At 48.7% G+C, this 18,307-nt stretch overlaps 12 non-coding genes across 12 annotated transcripts; all 12 read left to right on the top strand.

The window, feature by feature from the left end:
- Positions 1–135: 135 nt before the first annotated feature.
- Positions 136–208, top strand: TRNAV-CAC (transfer RNA valine (anticodon CAC)). Its single transcript has one exon. It is a non-coding gene; the product is annotated as a tRNA-Val (tRNA).
- Positions 209–515: 307 nt separating this feature from the next.
- TRNAL-CAA (transfer RNA leucine (anticodon CAA)) lies at positions 516–627 on the top strand. Its single transcript has 2 exons — positions 516–553; positions 582–627. It is a non-coding gene; the product is annotated as a tRNA-Leu (tRNA).
- Positions 628–3,248: 2,621 nt separating this feature from the next.
- On the top strand, positions 3,249–3,320 carry TRNAP-AGG (transfer RNA proline (anticodon AGG)). The gene has a single exon. It is a non-coding gene; the product is annotated as a tRNA-Pro (tRNA).
- A 388-nt stretch (positions 3,321–3,708) lies between these two features.
- Positions 3,709–3,781, top strand: TRNAV-CAC (transfer RNA valine (anticodon CAC)). The gene has a single exon. It is a non-coding gene; the product is annotated as a tRNA-Val (tRNA).
- A 307-nt stretch (positions 3,782–4,088) lies between these two features.
- On the top strand, positions 4,089–4,200 carry TRNAL-CAA (transfer RNA leucine (anticodon CAA)). Its single transcript has 2 exons — positions 4,089–4,126; positions 4,155–4,200. It is a non-coding gene; the product is annotated as a tRNA-Leu (tRNA).
- Positions 4,201–7,281: 3,081 nt separating this feature from the next.
- TRNAM-CAU (transfer RNA methionine (anticodon CAU)) lies at positions 7,282–7,354 on the top strand. Its single transcript has one exon. It is a non-coding gene; the product is annotated as a tRNA-Met (tRNA).
- Positions 7,355–7,661: 307 nt separating this feature from the next.
- TRNAL-CAA (transfer RNA leucine (anticodon CAA)) lies at positions 7,662–7,773 on the top strand. Its single transcript has 2 exons — positions 7,662–7,699; positions 7,728–7,773. It is a non-coding gene; the product is annotated as a tRNA-Leu (tRNA).
- A 3,081-nt stretch (positions 7,774–10,854) lies between these two features.
- Positions 10,855–10,927, top strand: TRNAV-CAC (transfer RNA valine (anticodon CAC)). The gene has a single exon. It is a non-coding gene; the product is annotated as a tRNA-Val (tRNA).
- A 308-nt stretch (positions 10,928–11,235) lies between these two features.
- Positions 11,236–11,347, top strand: TRNAL-CAA (transfer RNA leucine (anticodon CAA)). Its single transcript has 2 exons — positions 11,236–11,273; positions 11,302–11,347. It is a non-coding gene; the product is annotated as a tRNA-Leu (tRNA).
- A 3,080-nt stretch (positions 11,348–14,427) lies between these two features.
- On the top strand, positions 14,428–14,500 carry TRNAV-CAC (transfer RNA valine (anticodon CAC)). Its single transcript has one exon. It is a non-coding gene; the product is annotated as a tRNA-Val (tRNA).
- A 307-nt stretch (positions 14,501–14,807) lies between these two features.
- Positions 14,808–14,919, top strand: TRNAL-CAA (transfer RNA leucine (anticodon CAA)). The gene is made up of 2 exons: positions 14,808–14,845; positions 14,874–14,919. It is a non-coding gene; the product is annotated as a tRNA-Leu (tRNA).
- Positions 14,920–18,000: 3,081 nt separating this feature from the next.
- On the top strand, positions 18,001–18,073 carry TRNAV-CAC (transfer RNA valine (anticodon CAC)). The gene has a single exon. It is a non-coding gene; the product is annotated as a tRNA-Val (tRNA).
- The last annotated feature ends 234 nt before the right edge of the window (positions 18,074–18,307 follow it).

The raw sequence follows: 18,307 nt of genomic DNA, 5'->3' as shown, positions 1-18,307 counted from the left end.
TGTATGCATGCTGGCTGACACCGCTGCAATTTTCACACTTACCCCTCGCATTCCAAGCAACTGCTGATAAAGTATAGAGGAAATCGTGCAAACATATGAGGGGAACTGTGCTCCTTCAGTCAAACCAGCAAGCTTGTTTCTGTAGTGTAGTGGTTATCACGTTTGCCTCACACGCGAAAGGTCCCCGGTTCGACACCGGGCAGAAACACTTGGCAGCAGCAGCTTTTGTGTTTGCTCCCTAAAACCTCAGTCTCTCTCAATGCACACTTAGACAGAAATGACCTTTAAAAACTTGTGACCTGTGTAAAACGTGCTTTACTATTGCAGGACGCTAAAAAGTTATCTGCATCCCTCGGTGGTCGTGCATGTGCATTGTTTCTTGTTCTGTTTTTTTTTTTTTTTCTTGGCCATGTTATATTGTGGGGCCTTTAAAGCTGTGACTTTGATAGGAACATTGCAAGCGGCAAAATCAACAAGTGCAGACTGAAGAGTCCGACCTGCACACTGTTTTGGCTGTCAGGATGGCCGAGTGGTCTAAGGCGCCAGACTCAAGAGAGCTTGATCTTCAGTGAAGCTGAGCCTTCTGGTCTCTTCATGGAGGCGTGGGTTCAAATCCCACTTCTGACAGGTGTATTTTCTTCCCTTAAATCTTGCTCTGCTTGCAGAGCCAGCTCCTCACACCACTATCTTTGGAAGCTGCTGTGGCATGTGAGGAGAAATCCACCAACCCATCGGCTGGGCCCTCAATCAAAATTCTGTGTATTACTGGAAGGGGCGTCTCAGGCACACCTTCTGTTAGAGCTGCACTTTATGACAGTAACTACCATGCTGGTTTCTACTTAAGCAGTTGATTCTATCGTTTGAAGTGAGGCTCTCCTGCCACCTTTTGGGCAAAGAAGACACTGCCCCTGCAACAACACAGGCAGACAAGCTCAAACTAGGTTTCTTGGTTAGGTGGGCGGAGCATATTGGCAATGGTGCCTCCTCGTGACTTGCAATTTACATGAAGAAGACAGAGAGGCAGCTGGGAGTAGGCAGTACCCATGAACCCCTGAACACTGTCTTGCGACTAGCACACAATTCTGAAATGAGGCGGGGGAAAGGAGGTGATTTCCCCATCAAGGGCCATTCCGGGAAATCAGCCACCCTGCGTCTCCCAGGTGAGTGTTTCAGGCCTATGAGCCACTAATATCGATCTCGCCTGATCGAGCGCTGATCGAGCAAGTGTGCTTGAATCCAAGAGGCATGCTCCTCTGGCTCAAGAGCTAGCAGGCCCTTCAGTGCTTCTGGTTGGGAAGTCTAAGGTGCAAGGGTCCATGACTTGCAGCGGGTTACAACTACCAGAAAGGGTCTGCTTTTCACATCAGTGCCCTAGTTCAGCTCACTGGCACAGGGCATTTTGACTACCTCTTGCCTTGCTAGAGACAAACAAAAAATCCTTGACAGAAAACATCAATTGCTATGGCACGCTTAGAGAGAGAGAGCCTCCAAATGGCCCTGCTTTTCGGAAAGACGCTTCAGAAGATGTTTCAAATGACTATGCAGCGGCAGTCTAGTTGGTATAGGGGTATGTTTCTCGCTTCGGGTGTGAGAGGAGCTCGGTTCAAATCCCACACAAACCCCTACCTTTATAGGTTCAGTCTGTGTTTTAAACAGGAGTATTTCTGCTTTTCACTCTTGTAAGATGTCATGTTGCAATGCAATACATGCTTTATACTGGCGTCGAGACGGTTCAGCATCATGAAGGTATGCGAGATTTCTTTGCAACTGCTTTTCTGTGCTGGAGCAGCAGTGCTCGTAGGAACATTAAATGCACAGTGCTTCTCCATGGTAATTTCGGGTCCAGTTCTGAAATCACCTCTTGGAATGAAAGTGATCCCAGTTCCTTTCTTCCAAGGGAAGAGATCGTGTTCCGGAAGGCTCAGCTTTGAGCGTCATGAACATTGGCCCTCATCCTTGCATCCCAGTCCAATGCATAGCCACATAAAGCAAGCAGGTGTGTCTGTTTCCATAGTGTGGTGGTTCCAGTACAATGCATAGCCACATGAAGCAAGCCGGCAAGTGTGTCTGTTTGTCTAGTGTAGTGGTTATCATGCGCACCTCACATGCGAAAGGTCCCTGGTTCGAGTCGCTGGGCTTTTTCACAGTATTTGCATTTCCTGCCTCACCTGACAGGCAAGCTGAGATAAAAGAGACTGTGTCTATCCCTCACCATCGTGAGGTACTACGCTCCTGGGGCATCTGTCACAGCTCACCAAGAGGAGTTGCGCCAGCTTACGGCAGTCAGTTGCTCACTGTTTGACCTTTGCAATGAAGCCTGAGCCTACAGCATTCAAGCCAGCCAAGGAAGGAAGGTACGAGAGCGAAAATAGCTTTCCTGCCCTCACCAAGAACACACACCTTGAGCAAATAAAGTGCCAGACTTACAAGGCCCCATCGCCACCGGAGCATCACTTTTAGTGACGCCCCGGTGGCACTATGCACTGCGCGGTATTTACAAGATGGCGTTCAGCCACTTTTTGTGGCTTAACACCACTTTGTAAATACGGCCCCTTAGCACGCAGCGCGTTCCCTGGAAGGGGCGTGCAATGGGTGTTGTTGGGAGTGTGCCACAGCAACACCATAGCATTTTGATGCTGCTCCAGATTTAGGAGTTGGCGTAAATCTGCGTCAGCACCAAAATCCAACGCCATCCCAGGGGTGTCGTTAGAGTGGCGCACTGAGGAGAAATGTTTTCATTTCTCCTTGTTTTTGCTCTTTCTATGTGTGATGCATTCTGCAGCACACATAGAAGTAAGAGCAAATCACCATTGAAGATTTTTTTTTTGGGCAGGAAGGTGTCCCTTCCTGCACAAAAACAATTTCCCCCTCAACGCAGTCATCCTTGTACCATGGTGCAAGAACGGCTGCGTTGGCGCTCAGCAGCTAATTTAGAGCTGGCGCAGGGGGAAGCACAGGGGTGTGCTGTATTCTACTAAATACGGCGCTTCCCTGCATTTTGAAAATGACGGTGCGTGGGGCTTGCAAATTTGGCACAGCGTCGCGCTTAGTCATTTTCTTGTAAATCTGGGCCAAAATGTCTAAAGGATAGAGGCTTTTTATGTCATGTTCGATGAAGACCATGCAAATGACTCTAGTCGTACTGCAGAAGAGAGCACCATGTGCAGTTTCTTGCTTTGGGATGTAGTCTCCCACTCTCTGTCACCAACCCTCCGAGAAGGGTCGGAGCCGTTGCATTTCTGTGCCCAGGCTCGTTGGTCTAGGGGTATGATTCTCGCTTAGGGTGCGAGAGGTCCCAGGTTCAAATCCCGGACGAGCCCATTTTAGCGGAAAACAATCAAATCCTGCTCAAAATACACAACCCCTCAACATTTCTCATTCCACTCGAAGCATTGTTGCGCAAAACATATTTTTTGCCTCAGGCGAAAAATGGATTACAATGCCTTGGCTTCCTTCCTGCTTGCTCTCAGTGCGCCCTGTGTGATGATTTCACAGGCTCTCCTTCCTGGCATTTAGGCATCAGATATTTGTCTGTCTCTGCCCGCAGCTGTGGGATTTTTCAGGACGTCTGAGTGTATGCATGCTGGCTGACACCGCTGCAATTTTCACACTTACCCCTCGCATTCCAAGCAACTGCTGATAAAGTATAGAGGAAATCGTGCAAACATATGAGGGGAACTGTGCTCCTTCAGTCAAACCAGCAAGCTTGTTTCTGTAGTGTAGTGGTTATCACGTTCGCCTCACACGCGAAAGGTCCCCGGTTCGAGACCGGGCAGAAACACTTGGCAGCAGCAGCTTTTGTGTTTGCTCCCTAAAACCTCAGTCTCTCTCAATGCACACTTAGACAGAAATGACCTTTAAAAACTTGTGACCTGTGTAAAACGTGCTTTACTATTGCAGGACGCTAAAAAGTTATCTGCATCCCTCGGTGGTCGTGCATGTGCATTGTTTCTTGTTCTGTTTTTTTTTTTTTTTCTTGGCCATGTTATATTGTGGGGCCTTTAAAGCTGTGACTTTGATAGGAACATTGCAAGCGGCAAAATCAACAAGTGCAGACTGAAGAGTCCGACCTGCACACTGTTTTGGCTGTCAGGATGGCCGAGTGGTCTAAGGCGCCAGACTCAAGAGAGCTTGATCTTCAGTGAAGCTGAGCCTTCTGGTCTCTTCATGGAGGCGTGGGTTCAAATCCCACTTCTGACAGGTGTATTTTCTTCCCTTAAATCTTGCTCTGCTTGCAGAGCCAGCTCCTCACACCACTATCTTTGGAAGCTGCTGTGGCATGTGAGGAGAAATCCACCAACCCATCGGCTGGGCCCTCAATCAAAATTCTGTGTATTACTGGAAGGGGCGTCTCAGGCACACCTTCTGTTAGAGCTGCACTTTATGACAGTAACTACCATGCTGGTTTCTACTTAAGCAGTTGATTCTATCGTTTGAAGTGAGGCTCTCCTGCCACCTTTTGGGCAAAGAAGACACTGCCCCTGCAACAACACAGGCAGACAAGCTCAAACTAGGTTTCTTGGTTAGGTGGGCGGAGCATATTGGCAATGGTGCCTCCTCGTGACTTGCAATTTACATGAAGAAGACAGAGAGGCAGCTGGGAGTAGGCAGTACCCATGAACCCCTGAACACTGTCTTGCGACTAGCACACAATTCTGAAATGAGGCGGGGGAAAGGAGGTGATTTCCCCATCAAGGGCCATTCCGGGAAATCAGCCACCCTGCGTCTCCCAGGTGAGTGTTTCAGGCCTATGAGCCACTAATATCGATCTCGCCTGATCGAGCGCTGATCGAGCAAGTGTGCTTGAATCCAAGAGGCATGCTCCTCTGGCTCAAGAGCTAGCAGGCCCTTCAGTGCTTCTGGTTGGGAAGTCTAAGGTGCAAGGGTCCATGACTTGCAGCGGGTTACAAATACCAGAAAGGGTCTGCTTTTCACATCAGTGCCTTAGTTCAGCTCACTGGCACAGGGCATTTTAACTACCTCTTGCCTTGCTAGAGACAAACAAAAAATCCTTGACAGAAAACATCAATTGCTATGGCACGCTTAGAGAGAGAGAGCCTCCAAATGGCCCTGCTTTTCGGAAAGACGCTTCAGAAGATGTTTCAAATGACTATGCAGCGGCAGTCTAGTTGGTATAGCGGTATTATTCTCGCTTCGGGTGTGAGAGGACCTCGGTTCAAATCCCACACAAACCCCTACCTTTATAGGTTCAGTCTGTGTTTTAAACAGGAGTATTTCTGCTTTTCACTCTTGTAAGATGTCATGTTGCAATGCAATACATGCTTTATACTGGCGTCGAGACGGTTCAGCATCATGAAGGTATGCGAGATTTCTTTGCAACTGCTTTTCTGTGCTGGAGCAGCAGTGCTCGTAGGAACATTAAATGCACAGTGCTTCTCCATGGTAATTTCGGGTCCAGTTCTGAAATCACCTCTTGGAATGAAAGTGATCCCAGTTCCTTTCTTCCAAGGGAAGAGATCGTGTTCCGGAAGGCTCAGCTTTGAGCGTCATGAACATTGGCCCTCATCCTTGCATCCCAGTCCAATGCATAGCCACATAAAGCAAGCAGGTGTGTCTGTTTCCATAGTGTGGTGGTTCCAGTACAATGCATAGCCACATGAAGCAAGCCGGCAAGTGTGTCTGTTTGTCTAGTGTAGTGGTTATCATGCGCACCTCACATGCGAAAGGTCCCTGGTTCGAGTCGCTGGGCTTTTTCACAGTATTTGCATTTCCTGCCTCACCTGACAGGCAAGCTGAGATAAAAGAGACTGTGTCTATCCCTCACCATCGTGAGGTACTACGCTCCTGGGGCATCTGTCACAGCTCACCAAGAGGAGTTGCGCCAGCTTACGGCAGTCAGTTGCTCACTGTTTGACCTTTGCAATGAAGCCTGAGCCTACAGCATTCAAGCCAGCCAAGGAAGGAAGGTACGAGAGCGAAAATAGCTTTCCTGCCCTCACCAAGAACACACACCTTGAGCAAATAAAGTGCCAGACTTACAAGGCCCTATCGCCACCGGAGCATCACTTTTAGTGACGCCCCGGGGGCACTATGCACTGCGCGGTATTTACAAGATGGCGTTCAGCCACTTTTTGTGGCTTAACACCACCTTGTAAATACGGCCCCTTAGCACGCAGCGCGTTCCCTGGAAGGGGCGTGCAATGGGTGTTGTTGGGAGTGTGCCACAGCAACACCATAGCATTTTGATGCTGCTCCAGATTTAGGAGTTGGCGTAAATCTGCGTCAGCACCAAAATCCAACGCCATCCCAGGGGTGTCGTTAGAGTGGCGCACTGAGGAGAAATGTTTTCATTTCTCCTTGTTTTTGCTCTTTCTATGTGTGATGCATTCTGCAGCACACATAGAAGTAAGAGCAAATCACCATTGAAGATTTTTTTTTTGGGCAGGAAGGTGTCCCTTCCTGCACAAAAACAATTTCCCCCTCAACGCAGTCATCCTTGTACCATGGTGCAAGAACGGCTGCGTTGGCGCTCAGCAGCTAATTTAGACCTGGCGCAGGGGGAAGCACAGGGGTGTGCTGTATTCTACTAAATACGGCGCTTCCCTGCATTTTGAAAATGACGGTGCGTGGGGCTTGCAAATTTGGCACAGCGTCGCGCTTAGTCATTTTCTTGTAAATCTGGGCCAAAATGTCTAAAGGATAGAGGCTTTTTATGTCATGTTCGATGAAGACCATGCAAATGACTCTAGTCGTACTGCAGAAGAGAGCACCATGTGCAGTTTCTTGCTTTGGGATGTAGTCTCCCACTCTCTGTCACCAACCCTCCGAGCAGGGTCGGAGCCGTTGCATTTCTGTGCCCAGGCTCGTTGGTCTTGGTGTATGATTCTCGCTTAGGGTGCGAGAGGTCCCAGGTTCAAATCCCGGACAAGCCCATTTTAGCGGAAAACAATCAAATCCTGCTCAAAATACACAACCCCTCAACATTTCTCATTCCACTCGAAGCATTGTTGCGCAAAACATATTTTTTGCCTCAGGCGAAAAATGGATTACAATGCCTTGGCTTCCTTCCTGCTTGCTCTCAGTGCGCCCTGTGTGATGATTTCACAGGCTCTCCTTCCTGGCATTTAGGCATCAGATATTTGTCTGTCTCTGCCCGCAGCTGTGGGATTTTTCAGGACGTCTGAGTGTATGCATGCTGGCTGACACCGCTGCAATTTTCACACTTACCCCTCGCATTCCAAGCAACTCCTGATAAAGTATAGAGGAAATCGTGCAAACATATGAGGGGAACTGTGCTCCTTCAGTCAAACCAGCAAGCTTGTTTCTGTAGTGTAGTGGTTATCACGTTTGCCTCATACGCGAAAGGTCCCCGGTTCGAGACCGGGCAGAAACACTTGGCAGCAGCAGCTTTTGTGTTTGCTCCCTAAAACCTCAGTCTCTCTCAATGCACACTTAGACAGAAATGACCTTTAAAAACTTGTGACCTGTGTAAAACGTGCTTTACTATTGCAGGACGCTAAAAAGTTATCTGCATCCCTCGGTGGTCGTGCATGTGCATTGTTTCTTGTTCTGTTTTTTTTTTTTTTTCTTGGCCATGTTATATTGTTGGGCCTTTAAAGCTGTGACTTTGATAGGAACATTGCAAGCGGCAAAATCAACAAGTGCAGACTGAAGAGTCCGACCTGCACACTGTTTTGGCTGTCAGGATGGCCGAGTGGTCTAAGGCGCCAGACTCAAAAGAGCTTGATCTTCAGTGAAGCTGAGCCTTCTGGTCTCTTCATGGAGGCGTGGGTTCAAATCCCACTTCTGACAGGTGTATTTTCTTCCCTTAAATCTTGCTCTGCTTGCAGAGCCAGCTCCTCACACCACTATCTTTGGAAGCTGCTGTGGCATGTGAGGAGAAATCCACCAACCCATCGGCTGGGCCCTCAATCAAAATTCTGTGTATTACTGGAAGGGGCGTCTCAGGCACACCTTCTGTTAGAGCTGCACTTTATGACAGTAACTACCATGCTGGTTTCTACTTAAGCAGTTGATTCTATCGTTTGAAGTGAGGCTCTCCTGCCACCTTTTGGGCAAAGAAGACACTGCCCCTGCAACAACACAGGCAGACAAGCTCAAACTAGGTTTCTTGGTTAGGTGGGCGGAGCATATTGGCAATGGTGCCGCCTCGTGACTTGCAATTTACATGAAGAAGACAGAGAGGCAGCTGGGAGTAGGCAGTACCCATGAACCCCTGAACACTGTCTTGCGACTAGCACACAATTCTGAAATGAGGCGGGGGAAAGGAGGTGATTTCCCCATCAAGGGCCATTCCGGGAAATCAGCCACCCTGCGTCTCCCAGGTGAGTGTTTCAGGCCTATGAGCCACTAATATCGATCTCGCCTGATCGAGCGCTGATCGAGCAAGTGTGCTTGAATCCAAGAGGCATGCTCCTCTGGCTCAAGAGCTAGCAGGCCCTTCAGTGCTTCTGGTTGGGAAGTCTAAGGTGCAAGGGTCCATGATTTGCAGCAGGTTACAACTACCAGAAAGGGTCTGCTTTTCACATCAGTGCCCTAGTTCAGCTCACTGGCACAGGGCATTTTGACTACCTCTTGCCTTGCTAGAGACAAACAAAAAATCCTTGACAGAAAACATCAATTGCTATGGCACGCTTAGAGAGAGAGAGCCTCCAAATGGCCCTGCTTTTCGGAAAGACGCTTCAGAAGATGTTTCAAATGACTATGCAGCGGCAGTCTAGTTCGTATAGGGGTATGATTCTCGCTTCGGGTGTGAGAGGACCTCGGTTCAAATCCCACACAAACCCCTACCTTTATAGGTTCAGTCTGTGTTTTAAACAGGAGTATTTCTGCTTTTCACTCTTGTAAGATGTCATGTTGCAATGCAATACATGCTTTATACTGGCGTCGAGACGGTTCAGCATCATGAAGGTATGCAAGATTTCTTTGCAACTGCTTTTCTGTGCTGGAGCAGCAGTGCTCGTAGGAACATTAAATGCACAGTGCTTCTCCATGGTAATTTCGGGTCCAGTTCTGAAATCACCTCTTGGAATGAAAGTGATCCCAGTTCCTTTCTTCCAAGGGAAGAGATCGTGTTCCGGAAGGCTCAGCTTTGAGCGTCATGAACATTGGCCCTCATCCTTGCATCCCAGTCCAATGCATAGCCACATAAAGCAAGCAGGTGTGTCTGTTTCCATAGTGTGGTGGTTCCAGTACAATGCATAGCCACATGAAGCAAGCCGGCAAGTGTGTCTGTTTGTCTAGTGTAGTGGTTATCATGCGCACCTCACATGCGAAAGGTCCCTGGTTCGAGTCGCTGGGCTTTTTCACAGTATTTGCATTTCCTGCCTCACCTGACAGGCAAGCTGAGATAAAAGAGACTGTGTCTATCCCTCACCATCGTGAGGTACTACGCTCCTGGGGCATCTGTCACAGCTCACCAAGAGGAGTTGCGCCAGCTTACGGCAGTCAGTTGCTCACTGTTTGACCTTTGCAATGAAGCCTGAGCCTACAGCATTCAAGCCAGCCAAGGAAGGAAGGTACGAGAGCGAAAATAGCTTTCCTGCCCTCACCAAGAACACACACCTTGAGCAAATAAAGTGCCAGACTTACAAGGCCCTATCGCCACCGGAGCATCACTTTTAGTGACGCCCCGGTGGCACTATGCACTGCGCGGTATTTACAAGATGGCGTTCAGCCACTTTTTGTGGCTTAAGACCACCTTGTAAATACGGCCCCTTAGCACGCAGCGCGTTCCCTGGAAGGGGCGTGCAATGGGTGTTGTTGGGAGTGTGCCACAGCAACACCATAGCATTTTGATGCTGCTCCAGATTTAGGAGTTGGCGTAAATCTGCGTCAGCACCAAAATCCAACGCCATCCCAGGGGTGTCGTTAGAGTGGCGCACTGAGGAGAAATGTTTTCATTTCTCCTTGTTTTTGCTCTTTCTATGTGTGATGCATTCTGCAGCACACATAGAAGTAAGAGCAAATCACCATTGAAGATTTGTTTTTTGGGCAGGAAGGTGTCCCTTCCTGCACAAAAACAATTTCCCCCTCAACGCAGTCATCCTTGTACCATGGTGCAAGAACGGCTGCGTTGGCGCTCAGCAGCTAATTTAGAGCTGGCGCAGGGGGAAGCACAGGGGTGCGCTGTATTCTACTAAATACGGCGCTTCCCTGCATTTTGAAAATGACGGTGCGTGGGGCTTGCAAATTTGGCACAGCGTCGCGCTTAGTCATTTTCTTGTAAATCTGGGCCAAAATGTCTAAAGGATAGAGGCTTTTTATGTCATGTTCGATGAAGACCATGCAAATGACTCTAGTCGTACTGCAGAAGAGAGCACCATGTGCAGTTTCTTGCTTTGGGATGTAGTCTCCCACTCTCTGTCACCAACCCTGCGAGCAGGGTCGGAGCCGTTGCATTTCTGTGCCCAGGCTCGTTGGTCTAGGGGTATGATTCTCGCTTAGGGTGCGAGAGGTCCCAGGTTCAAATCCCGGACAAGCCCATTTTAGCGGAAAACAATCAAATCCTGCTCAAAATACACAACCCCTCAACATTTCTCATTCCACTCGAAGCATTGTTGCGCAAAACATATTTTTTGCCTCAGGCGAAAAATGGATTACAATGCCTTGGCTTCCTTCCTGCTTGCTCTCAGTGCGCCCTGTGTGATGATTTCACAGGCTCTCCTTCCTGGCATTTAGGCATCAGATATTTGTCTGTCTCTGCCCGCAGCTGTGGGATTTTTCAGGACGTCTGAGTGTATGCATGCTGGCTGACACCGCTGCAATTTTCACACTTACCCCTCGCATTCCAAGCAACTGCTGATAAAGTATAGAGGAAATCGTGCAAACATATGAGGGGAACTGTGCTCCTTCAGTCAAACCAGCAAGCTTGTTTCTGTAGTGTAGTGGTTATCACGTTCGCCTCACACGCGAAAGGTCCCCGGTTCGAGACCGGGCAGAAACACTTGGCAGCAGCAGCTTTTGTGTTTGCTCCCTAAAACCTCAGTCTCTCTCAATGCACACTTAGACAGAAATGACCTTTAAAAACTTGTGACCTGTGTAAAACGTGCTTTACTATTGCAGGACGCTAAAAAGTTATCTGCATCCCTCGGTGGTCGTGCATGTGCATTGTTTCTTGTTCTGTTTTTTTTTTTTTTTTCTTGGCCATGTTATATTGTGGGGCCTTTAAAGCTGTGACTTTGATAGGAACATTGCAAGCGGCAAAATCAACAAGTGCAGACTGAAGAGTCCGACCTGCACACTGTTTTGGCTGTCAGGATGGCCGAGTGGTCTAAGGCGCCAGACTCAAGAGAGCTTGATCTTCAGTGAAGCTGAGCCTTCTGGTCTCTTCATGGAGGCGTGGGTTCAAATCCCACTTCTGACAGGTGTATTTTCTTCCCTTAAATCTTGCTCTGCTTGCAGAGCCAGCTCCTCACACCACTATCTTTGGAAGCTGCTGTGGCATGTGAGGAGAAATCCACCAACCCATCGGCTGGGCCCTCAATCAAAATTCTGTGTATTACTGGAAGGGGCGTCTCAGGCACACCTTCTGTTAGAGCTGCACTTTATGACAGTAACTACCATGCTGGTTTCTACTTAAGCAGTTGATTCTATCGTTTGAAGTGAGGCTCTCCTGCCACCTTTTGGGCAAAGAAGACACTGCCCCTGCAACAACACAGGCAGACAAGCTCAAACTAGGTTTCTTGGTTAGGTGGGCGGAGCATATTGGCAATGGTGCCTCCTCGTGACTTGCAATTTACATGAAGAAGACAGAGAGGCAGCTGGGAGTAGGCAGTACCCATGAACCCCTGAACACTGTCTTGCGACTAGCACACAATTCTGAAATGAGGCGGGGGAAAGGAGGTGATTTCCCCATCAAGGGCCATTCCGGGAAATCAGCCACCCTGCGTCTCCCAGGTGAGTGTTTCAGGCCTATGAGCCACTAATATCGATCTCGCCTGATCGAGCGCTGATCGAGCAAGTGTGCTTGAATCCAAGAGGCATGCTCCTCTGGCTCAAGAGCTAGCAGGCCCTTCAGTGCTTCTGGTTGGGAAGTCTAAGGTGCAAGGGTCCATGACTTGCAGCGGGTTACAACTACCAGAAAGGGTCTGCTTTTCACATCAGTGCCCTAGTTCAGCTCACTGGCACAGGGCATTTTGACTACCTCTTGCCTTGCTAGAGACAAACAAAAATCCTTGACAGAAAACATCAATTGCTATGGCACGCTTAGAGAGAGAGAGCCTCCAAATGGCCCTGCTTTTCGGAAAGACGCTTCAGAAGATATTTCAAATGACTATGCAGCGGCAGTCTAGTTGGTATAGGGGTATGATTCTCGCTTCGGGTGTGAGAGGACCTTGGTTCAAATCCCACACAAACCCCTACCTTTATAGGTTCAGTCTGTGTTTTAAACAGGAGTATTTCTGCTTTTCACTCTTGTAAGATGTCATGTTGCAATGCAATACATGCTTTATACTGGCGTCGAGACGGTTCAGCATCATGAAGGTATGCGAGATTTCTTTGCAACTGCTTTTCTGTGCTGGAGCAGCAGTGCTCGTAGGAACATTAAATGCACAGTGCTTCTCCATGGTAATTTCGGGTCCAGTTCTGAAATCACCTCTTGGAATGAAAGTGATCCCAGTTCCTTTCTTCCAAGGGAAGAGATCGTGTTCCGGAAGGCTCAGCTTTGAGCGTCATGAACATTGGCCCTCATCCTTGCATCCCAGTCCAATGCATAGCCACATAAAGCAAGCAGGTGTGTCTGTTTCCATAGTGTGGTGGTTCCAGTACAATGCATAGCCACATGAAGCAAGCCGGCAAGTGTGTCTGTTTGTCTAGTGTAGTGGTTATCATGCGCACCTCACATGCGAAAGGTCCCTGGTTCGAGTCGCTGGGCTTTTTCACAGTATTTGCATTTCCTGCCTCACCTGACAGGCAAGCTGAGATAAAAGAGACTGTGTCTATCCCTCACCATCGTGAGGTACTACGCTCCTGGGGCATCTGTCACAGCTCACCAAGAGGAGTTGCGCCAGCTTACGGCAGTCAGTTGCTCACTGTTTGACCTTTGCAATGAAGCCTGAGCCTACAGCATTCAAGCCAGCCAAGGAAGGAAGGTACGAGAGCGAAAATAGCTTTCCTGCCCTCACCAAGAACACACACCTTGAGCAAATAAAGTGCCAGACTTACAAGGCCCTATCGCCACCGGAGCATCACTTTTAGTGACGCCCCGGTGGCACTATGCACTGCGCGGTATTTACAAGATGGCGTTCAGCCACTTTTTGTGGCTTAACACCACCTTGTAAATACGGCCCCTTAGAACGCAGCGCGTTCCCTGGAAGGGGCGTGCAATGGGTGTTGTTGGGAGTGTGCCACAGCAACACCATAGCATTTTGATGCTGCTCCAGATTTAGGAGTTGGCGTAAATCTGCGTCAGCACCAAAATCCAACGCCATCCCAGGGGTGTCGTTAGAGTGGCGCACTGAGGAGAAATGTTTTCATTTCTCCTTGTTTTTGCTCTTTCTATGTGTGATGCATTCTGCAGCACACATAGAAGTAAGAGCAAATCACCATTGAAGATTTTTTTTTTGGCCAGGAAGGTGTCCCTTCCTGCACAAAAACAATTTCCCCCTCAACGCAGTCATCCTTGTACCATGGTGCAAGAACGGCTGCGTTGGCGCACAGCAGCTAATTTAGAGCTGGCGCAGGGGGAAGCACAGGGGTGCGCTGTATTCTACTAAATACGGCGCTTCCCTGCATTTTGAAAATGACGGCGCGTGGGGCTTGCAAATTTGGCACAGCGTCGCGCTTAGTCATTTTCTTGTAAATCTGGGCCAAAATGTCTAAAGGATAGAGGCTTTTTATGTCATGTTCGATGAAGACCATGCAAATGACTCTAGTCGTACTGCAGAAGAGAGCACCATGTGCAGTTTCTTGCTTTGGGATGTAGTCTCCCACTCTCTGTCACCAACCCTCCGAGCAGGGTCGGAGCCGTTGCATTTCTGTGCCCAGGCTCGTTGGTCTAGAGGTATGATTCTCGCTTAGGGTGCGAGAGGTCCCAGGTTCAAATCCCGGACGAGCCCATTTTAGCGGAAAACAATCAAATCCTGCTCAAAATACACAACCCCTCAACATTTCTCATTCCACTCGAAGCATTGTTGCGCAAAACATATTTTTTGCCTCAGGCGAAAAATGGATTACAATGCCTTGGCTTCCTTCCTGCTTGCTCTCAGTGCGCCCTGTGTGATGATTTCACAGGCTCTCCTTCCTGGCATTTAGGCATCAGATATTTGTCTGTCTCTGCCCGCAGCTGTGGGATTTTTCAGGACGTCTGAGTGTATGCATGCTGGCTGACACCGCTGCAATTTTCACACTTACCCCTCGCATTCCAAGCAACTGCTGATAAAGTATAGAGGAAATCGTGCAAACATATGAGGGGAACTGTGCTCCTTCAGTCAAACCAGCAAGCTTGTTTCTGTAGTGTAGTGGTTATCACGTTTGCCTCACACGCGAAAGGTCCCCGGTTCGACACCGGGCAGAAACACTTGGCAGCAGCAGCTTTTGTGTTTGCTCCCTAAAACCTCAGTCTCTCTCAATGCACACTTAGACAGAAATGACCTTTAAAAACTTGTGACCTGTGTAAAACGTGCTTTACTATTGCAGGACGCTAAAAAGTTATCTGCATCCCTCGGTGGTCGTGCATGTGCATTGTTTCTTGTTCTGTTTTTTTTTTTTTTTCTTGGCCATGTTATATTGTGGGGCCTTTAAAGCTGTGACTTTGATAGGAACATTGCAAGCGGCAAAATCAACAAGTGCAGACTGAAGAGTCCGACCTGCACACTGTTTTGGCTGTCAGGATGGCCGAGTGGTCTAAGGCGCCAGACTCAAGAGAGCTTGATCTTCAGTGAAGCTGAGCCTTCTGGTCTCTTCATGGAGGCGTGGGTTCAAATCCCACTTCTGACAGGTGTATTTTCTTCCCTTAAATCTTGCTCTGCTTGCAGAGCCAGCTCCTCACACCACTATCTTTGGAAGCTGCTGTGGCATGTGAGGAGAAATCCACCAACCCATCGGCTGGGCCCTCAATCAAAATTCTGTGTATTACTGGAAGGGGCGTCTCAGGCACACCTTCTGTTAGAGCTGCACTTTATGACAGTAACTACCATGCTGGTTTCTACTTAAGCAGTTGATTCTATCGTTTGAAGTGAGGCTCTCCTGCCACCTTTTGGGCAAAGAAGACACTGCCCCTGCAACAACACAGGCAGACAAGCTCAAACTAGGTTTCTTGGTTAGGTGGGTGGAGCATATTGGCAATGGTGCCTCCTCGTGACTTGCAATTTACATGAAGAAGACAGAGAGGCAGCTGGGAGTAGGCAGTACCCATGAACCCCTGAACACTGTCTTGCGACTAGCACACAATTCTGAAATGAGGCGGGGGAAAGGAGGTGATTTCCCCATCAAGGGCCATTCCGGGAAATCAGCCACCCTGCGTCTCCCAGGTGAGTGTTTCAGGCCTATGAGCCACTAATATCGATCTCGCCTGATCGAGCGCTGATCGAGCAAGTGTGCTTGAATCCAAGAGGCATGCTCCTCTGGCTCAAGAGCTAGCAGGCCCTTCAGTGCTTCTGGTTGGGAAGTCTAAGGTGCAAGGGTCCATGACTTGCAGCGGGTTACAACTACCAGAAAGGGTCTGCTTTTCCCATCAGTGCCCTAGTTCAGCTCACTGGCACAGGGCATTTTGACTACCTCTTGCCTTGCTAGAGACAAACAAAAAATCCTTGACAGAAAACATCAATTGCTATGGCACGCTTAGAGAGAGAGAGCCTCCAAATGGCCCTGCTTTTCGGAAAGACGCTTCAGAAGATGTTTCAAATGACTATGCAGCGGCAGTCTAGTTGGTATAGGGGTATGTTTCTCGCTTCGGGTGTGAGAGGAGCTCGGTTCAAATCCCACACAAACCCCTACCTTTATAGGTTCAGTCTGTGTTTTAAACAGGAGTATTTCTGCTTTTCACTCTTGTAAGATGTCATGTTGCAATGCAATACATGCTTTATACTGGCGTCGAGACGGTTCAGCATCATGAAGGTATGCGAGATTTCTTTGCAACTGCTTTTCTGTGCTGGAGCAGCAGTGCTCGTAGGAACATTAAATGCACAGTGCTTCTCCATGGTAATTTCGGGTCCAGTTCTGAAATCACCTCTTGGAATGAAAGTGATCCCAGTTCCTTTCTTCCAAGGGAAGAGATCGTGTTCCGGAAGGCTCAGCTTTGAGCGTCATGAACATTGGCCCTCATCCTTGCATCCCAGTCCAATGCATAGCCACATAAAGCAAGCAGGTGTGTCTGTTTCCATAGTGTGGTGGTTCCAGTACAATGCATAGCCACATGAAGCAAGCCGGCAAGTGTGTCTGTTTGTCTAGTGTAGTGGTTATCATGCGCACCTCACATGCGAAAGGTCCCTGGTTCGAGTCGCTGGGCTTTTTCACAGTATTTGCATTTCCTGCCTCACCTGACAGGCAAGCTGAGATAAAAGAGACTGTGTCTATCCCTCACCATCGTGAGGTACTACGCTCCTGGGGCATCTGTCACAGCTCACCAAGAGGAGTTGCGCCAGCTTACGGCAGTCAGTTGCTCACTGTTTGACCTTTGCAATGAAGCCTGAGCCTACAGCATTCAAGCCAGCCAAGGAAGGAAGGTACGAGAGCGAAAATAGCTTTCCTGCCCTCACCAAGAACACACACCTTGAGCAAATAAAGTGCCAGACTTACAAGGCCCCATCGCCACCGGAGCATCACTTTTAGTGACGCCCCGGTGGCACTATGCACTGCGCGGTATTTACAAGATGGCGTTCAGCCACTTTTTGTGGCTTAACACCACCTTGTAAATACGGCCCCTTAGCACGCAGCGCGTTCCCTGGAAGGGGCGTGCAATGGGTGTTGTTGGGAGTGTGCCACAGCAACACCATAGCATTTTGATGCTGCTCCAGATTTAGGAGTTGGCGTAAATCTGCGTCAGCACCAAAATCCAACGCCATCCCAGGGGTGTCGTTAGAGTGGCGCACTGAGGAGAAATGTTTTCATTTCTCCTTGTTTTTGCTCTTTCTATGTGTGATGCATTCTGCAGCACACATAGAAGTAAGAGCAAATCACCATTGAAGATTTTTTTTTTGGGCAGGAAGGTGTCCCTTCCTGCACAAAAACAATTTCCCCCTCAACGCAGTCATCCTTGTACCATGGTGCAAGAACGGCTGCGTTGGCGCTCAGCAGCTAATTTAGAGCTGGCGCAGGGGGAAGCACAGGGGTGTGCTGTATTCTACTAAATACGGCGCTTCCCTGCATTTTGAAAATGACGGTGCGTGGGGCTTGCAAATTTGGCACAGCGTCGCGCTTAGTCATTTTCTTGTAAATCTGGGCCAAAATGTCTAAAGGATAGAGGCTTTTTATGTCATGTTCGATGAAGACCATGCAAATGACTCTAGTCGTACTGCAGAAGAGAGCACCATGTGCAGTTTCTTGCTTTGGGATGTAGTCTCCCACTCTCTGTCACCAACCCTCCGAGAAGGGTCGGAGCCGTTGCATTTCTGTGCCCAGGCTCGTTGGTCTAGGGGTATGATTCTCGCTTAGGGTGCGAGAGGTCCCAGGTTCAAATCGCGGACGAGCCCATTTTAGCGGAAAACAATCAAATCCTGCTCAAAATACACAACCCCTCAACATTTCTCATTCCACTCGAAGCATTGTTGCGCAAAACATATTTTTTGCCTCAGGCGAAAAATGGATTACAATGCCTTGGCTTCCTTCCTGCTTGCTCTCAGTGCGACCTGTGTGATGATTTCACAGGCTCTCCTTCCTGGCATTTAGGCATCAGATATTTGTCTGTCTCTGCCCGCAGCTGTGGGATTTTTCAGGACGTCTGAGTGTATGCATGCTGGCTGACACCGCTGCAATTTTCACACTTACCCCTCGCATTCCAAGCAACTGCTGATAAAGTATAGAGGAAATCGTGCAAACATATGAGGGGAACTGTGCTCCTTCAGTCAAACCAGCAAGCTTGTTTCTGTAGTGTAGTGGTTATCACGTTTGCCTCACACGCGAAAGGTCCCCGGTTCGAGACCGGGCAGAAACACTTGGCAGCAGCAGCTTTTGTGTTTGCTCCCTAAAACCTCAGTCTCTCTCAATGCACACTTAGACAGAAATGACCTTTAAAAACTTGTGACCTGTGTAAAACGTGCTTTACTATTGCAGGACGCTAAAAAGTTATCTGCATCCCTCGGTGGTCGTGCATGTGCATTGTTTCTTGTTCTGTTTTTTTTTTTTTTTCTTGGCCATGTTATATTGTGGGGCCTTTAAAGCTGTGACT

Source organism: Pleurodeles waltl, chromosome 10 (genome assembly GCF_031143425.1).
Source record: "Pleurodeles waltl isolate 20211129_DDA chromosome 10, aPleWal1.hap1.20221129, whole genome shotgun sequence".
Lineage (NCBI taxonomy): Eukaryota > Metazoa > Chordata > Amphibia > Caudata > Salamandridae > Pleurodeles > Pleurodeles waltl.
Note: the sequence above shows the minus strand (reverse complement) of the source record. Positions and strands in the feature narration are given on the sequence as shown.